The sequence below is a fragment of the Mus musculus genome, chromosome 12, assembly GCF_000001635.26.
Source record: "Mus musculus strain C57BL/6J chromosome 12, GRCm38.p6 C57BL/6J".
Lineage (NCBI taxonomy): Eukaryota > Metazoa > Chordata > Mammalia > Rodentia > Muridae > Mus > Mus musculus.
In genome coordinates, this window is record NC_000078.6 from 91,774,705 (window position 1) to 91,787,152 (window position 12,448).

The 12,448-nt window shown below is 45.8% G+C and overlaps 1 protein-coding gene across 3 annotated transcripts in view; it reads right to left on the reverse strand.

Moving 5' to 3' along the window:
- Window positions 1-11,732, reverse strand: part of Ston2 (stonin 2) — a 153,428-nt gene extending 141,696 nt beyond the window's left edge. The window contains exon 1 of one of the 3 annotated variants that reach the window (NM_175367.6): window positions 11,423-11,732. The gene's annotated coding sequence lies outside the window, so the exon portion shown is untranslated. Of the gene's footprint in view, window positions 1-4,294; window positions 4,477-11,422 lie in introns of those variants that run through there. The other 2 variants (XM_006515374.3, XM_030246511.1) reach the window with 2 other exon arrangements.
- Window positions 11,733-12,448: the final 716 nt, after the last annotated feature.

Sequence of the window (12,448 nt, forward strand, 5' to 3'; positions counted from 1 at the left end):
ACACAATAGTTATCTGGCTCCCAGATAGAGGTCACCCTTTGTTTATGTCTAAAACCCAGAAGAAGAAGAAAAGAAAAGAAACCTGTGTTTCATTTCCTGTACAAAGCAACGTGTTTTCTCTTTAACAACCGTTTTTCAAACACTCTGTCATTGCGAGAGCAATGAGTCAGCGCTGAGAGGATTGTTGTGACCTGCCCCTCCTATTACAGCAAGCCAAAGAGCTTTGGCCTGGTTGATCTTGGATTCTCAGAGGATTATTTATCTTGGGGTAGAGATGGGCTGCAATTTGCAGATGACCACACCGTACAGATGTTTTGTCATAAAGACTCAACCAAATGAGACAAGCCATTTCTTGGTCTGACTCTGCTACGATTCAGCCAAAGATCCACCCAGTGGGCAAGGTCCAGAAGACATTAGACTGGGAAGACAAAAGAGTGTGAGGGACTAAGATTTGGATGTGTGGACAAGCCAGGGAGAGAGAAGGCTGGAACCAGCTGAAAGGGTGTGTGCTCAATGAGAGGACGGAGACGCTGGGCAGAATTACAAGGGGGTGGGACAAAGCAGCCCTTGTATGCTTCTAGAAGCTCCACATTGGAGCTGTTTGGCATTTTCGGCTTAGGAGAATTGCACAGGACATTTAAATATAAGCCTGGGAAGGGTGGTACATACCTGTAACTTAGTACTTAGGAGGCTGAGGCAGAGGATTGCTTAGGGGTCTAGGCCAGGCAGAGTTATATAATAAGGTTCTGATTAAAAAAAAAAAAATCAAACAAGCAAGCAGTTAATAAGAACTGGAGGTTCAGGGACTCCTATACACCCCGATGCTCACAGCAGCCTAGGGCAAAGTACTAGAACCTTTCATTGGCCCTCCCTTGCAGGTCTTCCCAGCAGACACATCTTAATTGCTGCCTTTACTGCTTTTCATTGTGAGGTCTCTGGGCCAACAGCATCAGCATCGACAGAGCACTGGGCAGAAAAGTTTACTCTCAGGTCTGACCCTGTATTGACTGATTCAGAAACTCTGGGATGGGGCTGGGGGCGGAGTCAGCAATTTCTGTTGCGTGGAGCCTTCCCATCTGTCGATGCAGCCAAAGTCTGGGAACTACCATATTAGATGTTTGTTAGGTTTTGATGATATTACAAGATAAAAACGTCAAGGTGAGAGAGCACGTGCCTTGTAGGACGACGCGTGAAAAACACAAGCCACTCCAGTATCAGCTGAAGAATTTCCTTGTCCTGGTGTCCTTCGAGACACATGAGAGGGATGTGAGGTTGTGGGGCTGACCAGGATCTCGCCACCTCTTGCTCTGAGTTTCACCAGTTTCATACTTCACCGTGCTACTGGAGGTTTGCGTTTGTCCTAAAAATCTGACCTTGTTAAACCTCAATTTAACTTCATTAGGAGCTGGGGAGATGGCTCTGGAGGTAATAGTGCCTGCTCTACACCCTGCCCCAAAATCTTCTTCTGGTTTCTATGTGCACACATGGGTGTACATATACCATATACCACACACAGACACACACACATACACACACAGAGAGATAGACACAGACACACAGATATATATACACAGAGACACACAGACAGACAGACTCACACACACACACACATTTCACACACACATTTGCTTTCAGTGGTTACATTCTGCCTATAACATAAAGACTCAACTGCCTGGTCCACAAACCCGAATCTTTCATCATCTGCCTCTGGATAACTTCCCTGACCTTGTTTTTTTTTTTTTTTTTTTTTTTTTTTTTTTCAGTTTCCGATCTCCACAACCATATCTCCCTATCTTCAGGAAGCTTATACTGTCTCTGACATCACACTTGGCCATGTCACTGACCTCGGTCAACGGCATGGAGCTGGAGGGCCAGCCAACACTCACTTCCCAGCAGATGTTAAATGTGATAGTGCTGTCCCATGGTAAGTCTCTCTCTTTGCCATAGTGAGGTCAGTAGGGTCCTTGATTGAGGGAGGCTGATTTGACCCACCTAGACGCACAGCATCAATGAGTAAGAAGTCTGAGAGACTGTAGAGCAATGATGTTTGGGGTTACTTGTTATTTAGCCCAAGCAGTTTAAAGCAACACTTGTGATGTTCTGTGCCTTCGCCCGTCTGTTCTGCCTTGCTCTCAAAGACCCCACTTCAGCTCCTCATTCTATCAACTGCCTAAGTAGTCAACTCTCAATCTGCCCTTTATCTTTAACTCTCACTGTTAGAACCTCCTAGATGCCACAGACATGTAACTGTGTCTGGGGGCTGTGCTACGGGCTTCTCATCCACTAGCATTTTCTTTTTAAAGCATCCTGTCTCTTCACTATTTAATAAAATCAGTATCACTCATGTGGAGCCTAGCTCAGAGAACCAAAGCAGGGTGCCCAGATTTCTTAGCCACAGTTAGAGCCTGGGCTCTCACGAGGTGGGAGTCTGCCTTTGAATTCAGCAATCTGCCCCGTGCCACATCCTTTTGTCCCTTCCTGGCTATAGCCATCAGATCTTCCCACTCCACTGGAAAGGAAAAGTCCACAGAGCAACAGCTGAAAAGCCACACTGTTCTCACACTTGCAAGATCTGCAGTGAGAAACCCATCTCAGACCCTGAGAAGACGCTCGCTATATATTGGGCGTGTATATTGATCCTAAGGTAGACAAGGGTCTGGCAACCACAGGAAAACCGGGATAGTTTGACCTTGTCCTTTGAAGGTCCAGGCCACAGGAGTTAGGTGGGATGGCAAGACAGACAGATGTCCACTGAGAACACAGATAGAGAGGTCTCTAGGTCTCAAAGGAGAGGGCTCACAACTCCAACATGTGATCCATGTGCTATCTTAGGTTCAGAAACACAAATAAACATGTAGTCACCCGTGTCTGTGATGCCCAGATTAAACAGCAAGGGGACAGAGAGGATACAGCGGCAAAAGACTGAACTAAGACCACCTGAGACAGACATTCCATCAACTGCATGAAGGTAGAAACACACATTTTGGGGTTCTTTCAGCTGCTGGCATTTTGTTATAAGGCTGAGAATTGCATATGTGTGTTTCTGTCCCCATCCCTCACCTTTAAAAAAGGCTACAAGCTACAAAATGCTAAAAATAATTCCTTCACCACTCTAATCACCCATACAAATAAGAGAGAGAAAACAACAAAAGCATCATAATATTCTTTTCACAAAACATCCATAGGGTCACAGAACATTGGATACTAATTGAAATTCATCTCTCTTTCCCATCTGCTCCCCAGTAGGACATATCTATTCCCTTTAAATGATACCATCAGTAACAGTAACATTTTTCTCCTTGGAGAGTAGAAAACTGCTAAATACTCCAAATGGCTATGGGGCCAGTCTGGACAGGTCTGATTTACTCTTAAAACAATCACCCACTTGACAATCGTTAAGAGCCAGCATTTTTTGAATGCTTGGTGCTATGCTTGCTATTTTTCAGACAGTGGCTCATATAATCTTCCATACGAGTGCAATCAGAATTGTCACTTTATAAATAAGGAGAGCAAACAGCACAGAAAGCATGAAGGAGACTGGGAGCGAGCAAGAGAAATGCAGGCAGGGGCAGTAGCTGCATAAAACCAGAGTTAATGATTCACTTAGAGCCCTCAGGCAGCTCCTTTCAGCAGAGTCTGTATGGGAACACACACACACACACACACACACACACACACACACACACACACACAAAACTCTACATCCCAGGGAGAGGCTAGTGTCCAATAAATAACGCTCCCCCCCCCCCCCCAACTATCCATCCCGACGAGAGGCGGTGTCCAGCAAATTGCTTGGCAACGCGTTCAGGAAACTCCATCCAAGGCCCGGGGGTCCAGGCCGCCCCTGGGCGCTGTCCAGCGGGCAAAGAGCCTGAGAGGCCAGGCTGGGGTCCCGACTCAGAACACCCCGAAGCTGGGGCGCGACGCCAAGGCCGGGATTTCGAGCGGGGGTGGGGCAAGGCACCATCTCCAAGGACACCTGTTGTCGCCTCCCCGCTCAGGACAACGAAGTGGCCCTGGCCGACTTGGAGCTCAGGGAAAGGCACGGGCTGGCAAGAAGTGCTGCGATGAGTGTGGGGGTCACGGGGGTCTCCCCACGAATACCCCGAAGAAGCCGCCTCGCCTCATTCCCCACCCACCCAGTCGGGCCTTCCCGGACTTGGTGGTGCGGTGGCGCTCCGCTTTGGCTCAATACCCGGTGCTCGGAGATGCTCGGCGCTAGGACCTCGCGGCCGGCGCCCCCCGCCGTCCACCTGCGGCGCCTAGGTCGCTCCCCACCGCGGGTCGTACTCACCAGCAGCGGGCTGAGCAGAGTCCCGGCATCGGCGGTGAGATCCGCGCCACCGCCAGCTCCCCAGCCTGACCCCGTCCCGCCGCCGCTCGCGCAGAGCTCCGTCCGGGCCGCCGCACCTCCACTGCCCGCTCGCGACTCTGGGCTTGCTGGGCGCCCGCGGGCTCAGGGCGCAGCTCTCGGCGCTCCTGATTGGGCGCGGCTTGTGCAAGAGACGCTCTCTGATTGGACAGAAGGATGGGGTGGGCGGAGCCACTCGCAGACCTTAGTTGCCCTGGCCTTGGTTCCCACCGCACCTGGGGCCAGGAGAACATTGAAACCGGTTCCGGTGCCCTGTGCACCCAATGGGGTTAGCCAAGCAAGCTCCCGGGGCAAGAAGTGGCTGGGACTGGGAACCATTACGGAGTCCTAGCTACTGTGGGCTGGTGGTTGTGAACCTCCACGATGCTGGGATCCGTGCTCTTCTCTCATGCAAGCCACTTTGAGCTCACTTTTATTTTTTTCATACTTTTTAGTATAGGGTGTGTAGGGTTTAGGAAGGGCGACTGTAAACTGTGGGTGACAAATAGTGTTCATGAACCCAGATGGAACTCTACACAAATTTGTGTATGGCCCCTACCTACCAGAGCTCACAAAAGGGAAATAATTTGTCGGAGAGCCCAATACCATCAATATACTAAGAATATTGTACTGGCGAGGAAAAGAACAAGATGAACTGATGTCACCCACAAAGAACTTAATACCTAGGTGGAGAGATGAAGCTGATTCATAACATAATAATTACCCTAATATTAACATGGTGTATATTATTTGACAGGCATTATTCCAAGAATTTCACATCTGCTTTTATAATCCTGAAATTCAGGAAAAGTCACCCATAAAGAGCACCTTGGGGATAGAACATAGACGTTCTAAAGATGCCAGAATTGCTTCTAAAACACCAGTATGGCTCCAGTTCCTATGGGGAGAAGAGGGGACCATAACTGTTTGCATCATCCGTCTCTCCCCTCACAGTTCTTTAAACCTCTCCACGTCCCAACTCACCTGTTCCAGATCTTTCTAAAAAAACCAAAAGCAAGTGTTCTGTATCAACACGCCACCCTTAAATCATCTGCTCTACTGCCCTGATAGGCAATGGACAAAAAGCAGCTCCATTTTCTGCCATTTGTATTAATGAAAAAGCAGACAGCTCACCATATGTGACTGTTTCCTCCAAGTATTCTCTCCTTCTGAGCTCTTAGGCTCACAGAACCCTTAAGTATGGCTGGCAGAGAAATGCTTAAAAGATACCAGTTGGGGGTTCATCTCGACTTACTCTAAACAGTGTTTTCATCTTTCCCAGGTTAAGAGGCACAGTCGCAGGATAAAATGATGTCCGTTTTCTGTCTCTTATATTAACCAACAAAGCATGGACCCCTTTATATTGGAAAGGCAGCGGACTGGGCGTGGGTTGAGCCTCACTTGATTGAAATACAGAGTAAAACAGGAGGCTAGGTGAGGAAAGGCCTCTCAGGGCCGCCCTTCTCGGGCATCAGAAGCTCATGCATCCAGCAACCTGAGTCCTGGCTGGCCGCTTCTCATGGCTCTGACGTTTGCCAAAGCAGAAGCTCCAATTTGCCTTGTTCTTCTGCTCATTCCAAAGAAGAGAAACTTACTTGTTCCTGCCAGAGCTGGAGGCTGACCCAAGATGACGTGTCAAACTACTCAGTTCTGGTTGCTTTGAGCTAACCTCAGCCCACAAATGACAAGGTTTTGAAAGAATGGGGACCATGGAGCCTAGTCTTCTTGTGGGTGAGGTCACTTATACATAGTTCTATACCCTGTCTCATGTAGAAAAAATGTTTTACTTAGTTCTGACTTTCTTCTCTCCTGACTAGGCCTTGGCAGTGAAGACTGAACCAAATGTCCATTCCTGTGTGAGGCCTTCACCAAGTCTCCCAGGCTCAAAGTAACAGTGCTTTTATCTATCGGTTACAAGTCTTCTTCAACTAGAATGCTACCCATTGATGCACAGCATAGCCCCACTGCCTAGCTCCCTATCAGAACACAGTTGGCACTCTGTAAACATGAACGAGACTACAATTTCCAACAGGCTAATAAAGTGCTAACCACACTCCTATCCTAAGTTTCAGCAGGGTACTCCAGTTCCTGAATAAATGGATATTGACTTAAAATTAGCATCCAACCAGAAACAAGTAATTCCTGTATGTTGCACACTGTTAAGAGAAAATAGTATCTTTACTGTATGAACACAAGGTGAGGTGAGGTTGTATAGCTGATTTATGAAATGGTGGCAGTTTCTCAAAAAATAAACTTAAAGTTGCAATACAACCCAGTAATTCTACTTATATTATAGACGTGGTTTATGGCTTTGAACCCCACCACTTTAGAGGCAGAGGCAGATGAATCTCTATGTTTGAGACCAGCCTGCATAGCAAGTTCCAGGCCAGCCAGAGCTATATTTGGACCCAAGTAAATATATATTTTTCACATATATTTCAAATATACTCACATATATTTTTCATATTTCTTTATATATGAAAAACTAAAATTATGCTTCCACATAAAAATTTGTTCTAGAATATTCATAGTGTTGTTATCCGTCAGAGCTGAAAAGTGCAAAGTCATCAATTATTCCTAAATAGCATTGCAAATAGTCAGTGTAGTGGAGAATTATTTAGCTATAAACACAAACAAAGTACTGATATTTGTTACAATATGGATGGACCTCGAAAATGTTATGCTAAGTGAAAGAAGCCAGAAGCCAAAGGCGACGTAATGTAAAATTCCATCTCTCTACAACACTGCAACGGGCAAATCTGGAGAAACATTATATACAGCTGATCTGTGGGACCTGGGGAAATGAGTAGTTGCTTAGCGGTGACCAGGTCTCCTTTGGGATGAAATGCCTTGTGACTAGGGAATGAAAGTCTGCAGACTTGTGAAAAGCAAACCTAGTATTATTATACAGCACACATCCTGAGACGGAAGCAAGTGCTCTGAGGAGAACATTAATTAAATCCTAAAATGAAGTGACTGAAGGTATCCTTCTCCAGAGGGAGAAACTTGTAGGACGATGAAAAGAAGCTAAATGTAATATAACTTACTTAGGCCTCGAGTTCTTTCAGCCTGGAAAGGACTTAACTTCCTAGATCTGTGTTGTCTGATAGAATGGCCTATGAAAAATGGAAACATTCCTTGTCGTTTTGTCTTTTTCTTTTTGTATATGTTATTTTGAGACAGATTATCACATAGCTTAGGCTGGCTTTGAACTCACTATGTAGACAAGAATGGCTTTGGATCCATCAAGCTTCACCTCGAAAGTGTTGGGATTACACAGTCACATCCCACCACAGCCAGCAAAATACTTTTTACTTGAGGTATTTCATAAGGCAGCAATTAGCCATGTGGCTATCAGACTTGAAATATGGGTAATTATGACTTGAAATATTGGGTTTTCTTTGTTTGTTTTTCCAAGACAAGGTTCCTCTGTGTAGCCTTGGCTGTCCTGGAACTCAATCTATAGACCAGGCTGGCCTTGAACTTGTAGAGATCAGCTTGCCTCTGCCTCCTGAGTACTGGGATTACTGGACTATTATGTTTTAAGTTGTCCTGAAATGTTCATAGCTTCATGTAGCTAATGACTACCAATATGGCATTCAAACCTGAGCTAGTTTGAAGAATTAAAACTTTCCAGTCATGTGTGGTGGTATACGCCTTTAATCCCAGCACTAGAGAGGCAGGGGCATGTGAAGTTCTGTGAGTTTGAAGCCAGCCTGGGCTACATAGTAAGTTCTAAATCAGCCAGAGCTCCATGGCAAGAATGTCAACAAGCAAACAAACAAACAAACAAACACCATATTAAAACCATCTTAACTGTTAAGGGAGTAGGAGAACCTGTGTCTATGCCCATAGCCTGGCTCAAGCCAGAAACCCTTCAGAAATATTTCACTCTTCCTATCTCCTTTAGCATTGTCTTTGTGACGTATCAGTCCAACAGGGACTTAGCCATATCTTTATGCAAAGTGCTTTCATTCACAAGTATATATGGATTAGTCAATTTATGGAACATAGTAGAAACAGAAACGAGTAGCAATGTCAGACAACTTTAAAGCGCTGGTCTTGGAGCTGGAGAGATGGCTCAGCGGTTAAAAGCAATGGCTGCTCTTCCAGAGGTTCTGAGTTCAAATCCCAGCAACCACATGGTGGCTCACAACCATCTGTAATGGGATCCAATGCCTTCTTCTGGTGTCTGAAGACAGCTATAGTGTCCTCATAGACATTAAATAAATAAACAAACAAATTTTTAAAAATTAAAAATAAAGCGTCTTAAGCGGAATCGATGGCTTGGTAGTTAAAAGAGGGCGTTGTTCTTAGACGACTGTGTTTCATGCCCAGCTTCCACATCAGGCTGCTCACAACTGCCTGGTACCTGAGTTCTATGGAATCTGACACCCCTTGATCTCCTTGGGAGTGCACACATAAGTAAGTGACAAAGAATGATTTTAAATGGCTGGTCTTGAGAAAGAGTCAGGGAAGATTAAAGAAATCTCTTTAAAGGGCATGGCCCTTTTCTTTAGCACTCAGTGTTTTTTGCAAGTAGAAAATTTTGCTACGAAGATTTGGAGAATCTTACAGTTTGTAACATGACATGTATTGTTTTTGTTTTGTTTTGTTTTTTTGTAGGGGTAGGAGGGAGAGCCATTGTTATAGTGTATAGTTGTGGTGGCCAGAGGGTAATATGAAGAAATTGGTTCTCTCCTTCCACCCCTTGGTTTCTGGAGAAAGAACTCAAATTGTCAAGCTTAGGACCAAGTGTCTCCTTCCATCTCATTACCTGAAGACTCTTTCAGATCCTTTTTTTAACCCCCCACCTCAGGTTCTGCAACATCCTCAACTCCTTCACTACGCCTCTAATCAGACTTCCATTGAACTTGAAATCAATAGTATAGAATGGCGTTGCTCTCTACACTTTGGCCCTTAGCATCTTCGCCTCCAAGGCAAGATTCCTTTGTTACATAAATGTTTACGGATCTTGTGTATTTTGTGCAGGAACAGCCCTAGGTGCTATGAAAGCAAGAATGACTCATCGCCACTCAGATCTGGAAGCTCATAGCATCAGTGTTTAGGATGGTGCCTGGTGTGTAGGACCCATTAGATATCATGGATACTGTCATTTTGGATCATTTATAGCTTACAATCAAGTTCTAGGGCTAGCGATACAGTCAGCAATAAAGGCTCGCCCCAGTATAGGTGAAAGCCTGAGTTCCATCCCATATGGTGCAAATAAGAAAATCGATTAATAAGAAAATCAAATTTGTTCTTTAAAATCTCATATGGCTTTTAGTTCATGAAAGCAGTATATTAGAGATCATGAACCAAAAAAAACAAAGGAACCAAGCAGACCTGGGGTGTGGCTCCATGGTAAAGCATTTGCCTAGGCTCTGGATTTAATCTTCAGCACTGCAAAAAAAGAAAATAATGAATCAATCTCTGTGTAAAAAAGAGCCTTGCTTGTACCGTTGCCATGGCCTGAAGTTTCCCCTTTTTGATCCATAAAAACACAACATATTTTTCTTTTCCCTTGGTATCCAAGATTCATTCCCTCAGAATTCTTTCCCTCAAAAAAAAAAAATCCCTCCCTTTTGCTTTCCTGTGTATTTCCTCACATCTACAATAGATGTTTTCTTGCGTAAAAGAGAGTCAGGGAGATGACATTTAAAACTCCTATAGCGTACAAATACAAAGCTGGAGTCCTTAATAGACTAACACTTTCCATCTTAGAAGAAAGGGAAGCAACTTGGAGAGATGATGTTTCTTTCATCACAAGCAGGAAAGAAAACAAAGGAAGAACAAATAAGCCAATATTTAACTAGAAAGAACTCCAGGATCCAATGGCAGGCAGGCTCTGGGATGGAGAAAAGTCACCTAACAGAATGACCCATAGGAGACATTGGACCCAGGACACCTCCGTGTGACTCCAAATTCTGTGACTCCGAAGCCCTTTATCCCAAGGCCCAAACATCTCTGAGCCAGTTTCTCACCTAAAAATAAGTGTCTTATCAGTATTGAAGAGCCATTTTGATAATTAAGTGGGATGGTTGTACAAAAACTTGGCATTTAGAAAAGGCTTGTTTGCTGAGTAACTAGGCATTTATTTATTTATTTATTTATTTATGCTTTTGGGGTGTGTGTGTGTGTGTGTGTGTGTGTGATTGTTTTGGTCTTTGGTTTTTTTTTTTCGAGACAGGTCCTGGAACTTGTTATGTAGACTAGGCTGGCCATCTCCCTCTGCCTCCCAAATACTGGGATCAAAGACATATACCACCAACCACATGCCTTTTAAGTCTCATGGTTGGAAGAAGCTTTGCTATCATTGAAAGAATAGCATGGCTTAATGTCCTCCCTTACTAACCATTATCATATCGGGTCAGTCCCCAAATCATTGCAGGGCTACGTCCACAAAGTGTCTTTAACTCTCCATCCAAAAGTGAACTGCTAGCAGAAACCTGGGGAGCAAGGATTTGGCAAAGCCAAAGCCCGAACCCTGCTCTTCAACAGCTGGCAGAGAAGCACCCTACCTCTGCAGCTTCTACGGCAATGGCTAGAACCTACAACCTCCTATTGTTTTGCTTTTCCTAAGGATGGAGCACAATTTCAACAGAAAAATCTGTGCTGGAATCGGAGAGAGTGCTGAACTTTCTGATCCCCTGTTCTGAGCGGCAGTGAGAAAGTTTGATGTTGGCAGAATGGGGGCTGAGCTGGAGAAGAAAGGGAGCCAGCGCATGCTCAAACAAGCTGGGCAACTAACCAGGTTGTGTTTCAGGATCATAACCAGTAACCATCCTGACACAATCGGAGCCCTAATCTGCTAAGTGATAAGTCATGCCCAGCACAAACATTCAAAGGAAAATTGTGCCAAATTTACTGCATCCTCGAGAGGTCACTGCATCTTATAGAAGGCCAGTGTTTACCTGTCTTGCAGCCCCTCTGTAATTCCCAGGATCTGTGTCCACCAGCTGGGCCCATGCCCAGAGAAGCCAACCGTCTAAATCCTAAAGGGCACAAGACTCTTCGGGGACTCTTGTTTGGGAATGCAATTCTGATGATTTAGGGAGGATGGGTACAGACCTGAAGTTCTAAATTCGAAGCAGGCTTCCAAGGGAGTGATACTTGTCCAGGGACTTCAGCTGGTGTCAACCTTGGCTGTCCAGTTAAAATGATCCAAGAGCTTTCAAATTACATGGCTCCATTGGTCCTCTCTAGAGAGAATGGTTTTCTTGCTGAAGGTGCGGCTCCCGAGGAACAGTTTCCCAGCTGCTATGGTGGAGAAACAAACAGCTGGCACTGAGATTTCGGCTGTGGAGGGACACACCTCTGCAGGCTTCTGGGGACGCCCTGTGACCCTGTGCTCCCTTTTCCCAGCCGCCTAGACCTCTGTGTCTGGTCTCCCAGGGAAGACGCCCTTGAAGGAGGCCTCTCTCCCAGCAAAACCCCAAGCCTGGAAGAGGTTACAGCCACCACCTGTTTCCTTGAAATAGTTTGCAGCTGTGCCGAATGACCTCACCACGCTGGCGCTGGCGTGGGCCAAGTTGATCTGGAAAGCTCTCTTCCCAAGTCTGGGCTCTCCCTGCTCAGCACCAAGGAGCAGAGGGAGAGAGGGCCTTAGCTGCAGGGTGAGGTCGAGCTTGGCGGGGACTCCAGAGAGAGCAGAGCACCACTTGGAGTCCTCACACGGGGCCTGTCCCTGGGCTGCATGGCTGTGGTCCTGAGTGACACTTCCTCCCATGTTCACCCTTTCCATGTACTTGGGAACCTGTGAAACCCCAAGAGGTTCTTTCTTGTCCTCTACCTCCTATCATCCCCCTTCCCCTCTTACTCCTCCTCTCCCCCTGCCCCTCCCCCTTACCCTTCCTCCATCTTCTCCAATGTATAAACAAACACTGAAGTACACACACAAAAAAATGCAGAGTCCGTTTCTTCTTCCCTTTCCCAGAGGCAGCCGCCAGGACTGCCTGGGCTCAGATCTTTCTCTGTGAACATGTGTGGTTCCATCTTCCCCTGTGCAGCTGCAGTCCTGGGCGACAACCAGTGGTGCATTTTACCGACTTGAGCATCTTTCTCATGTAGTTACATACATGTATCATTTTAGCCTCA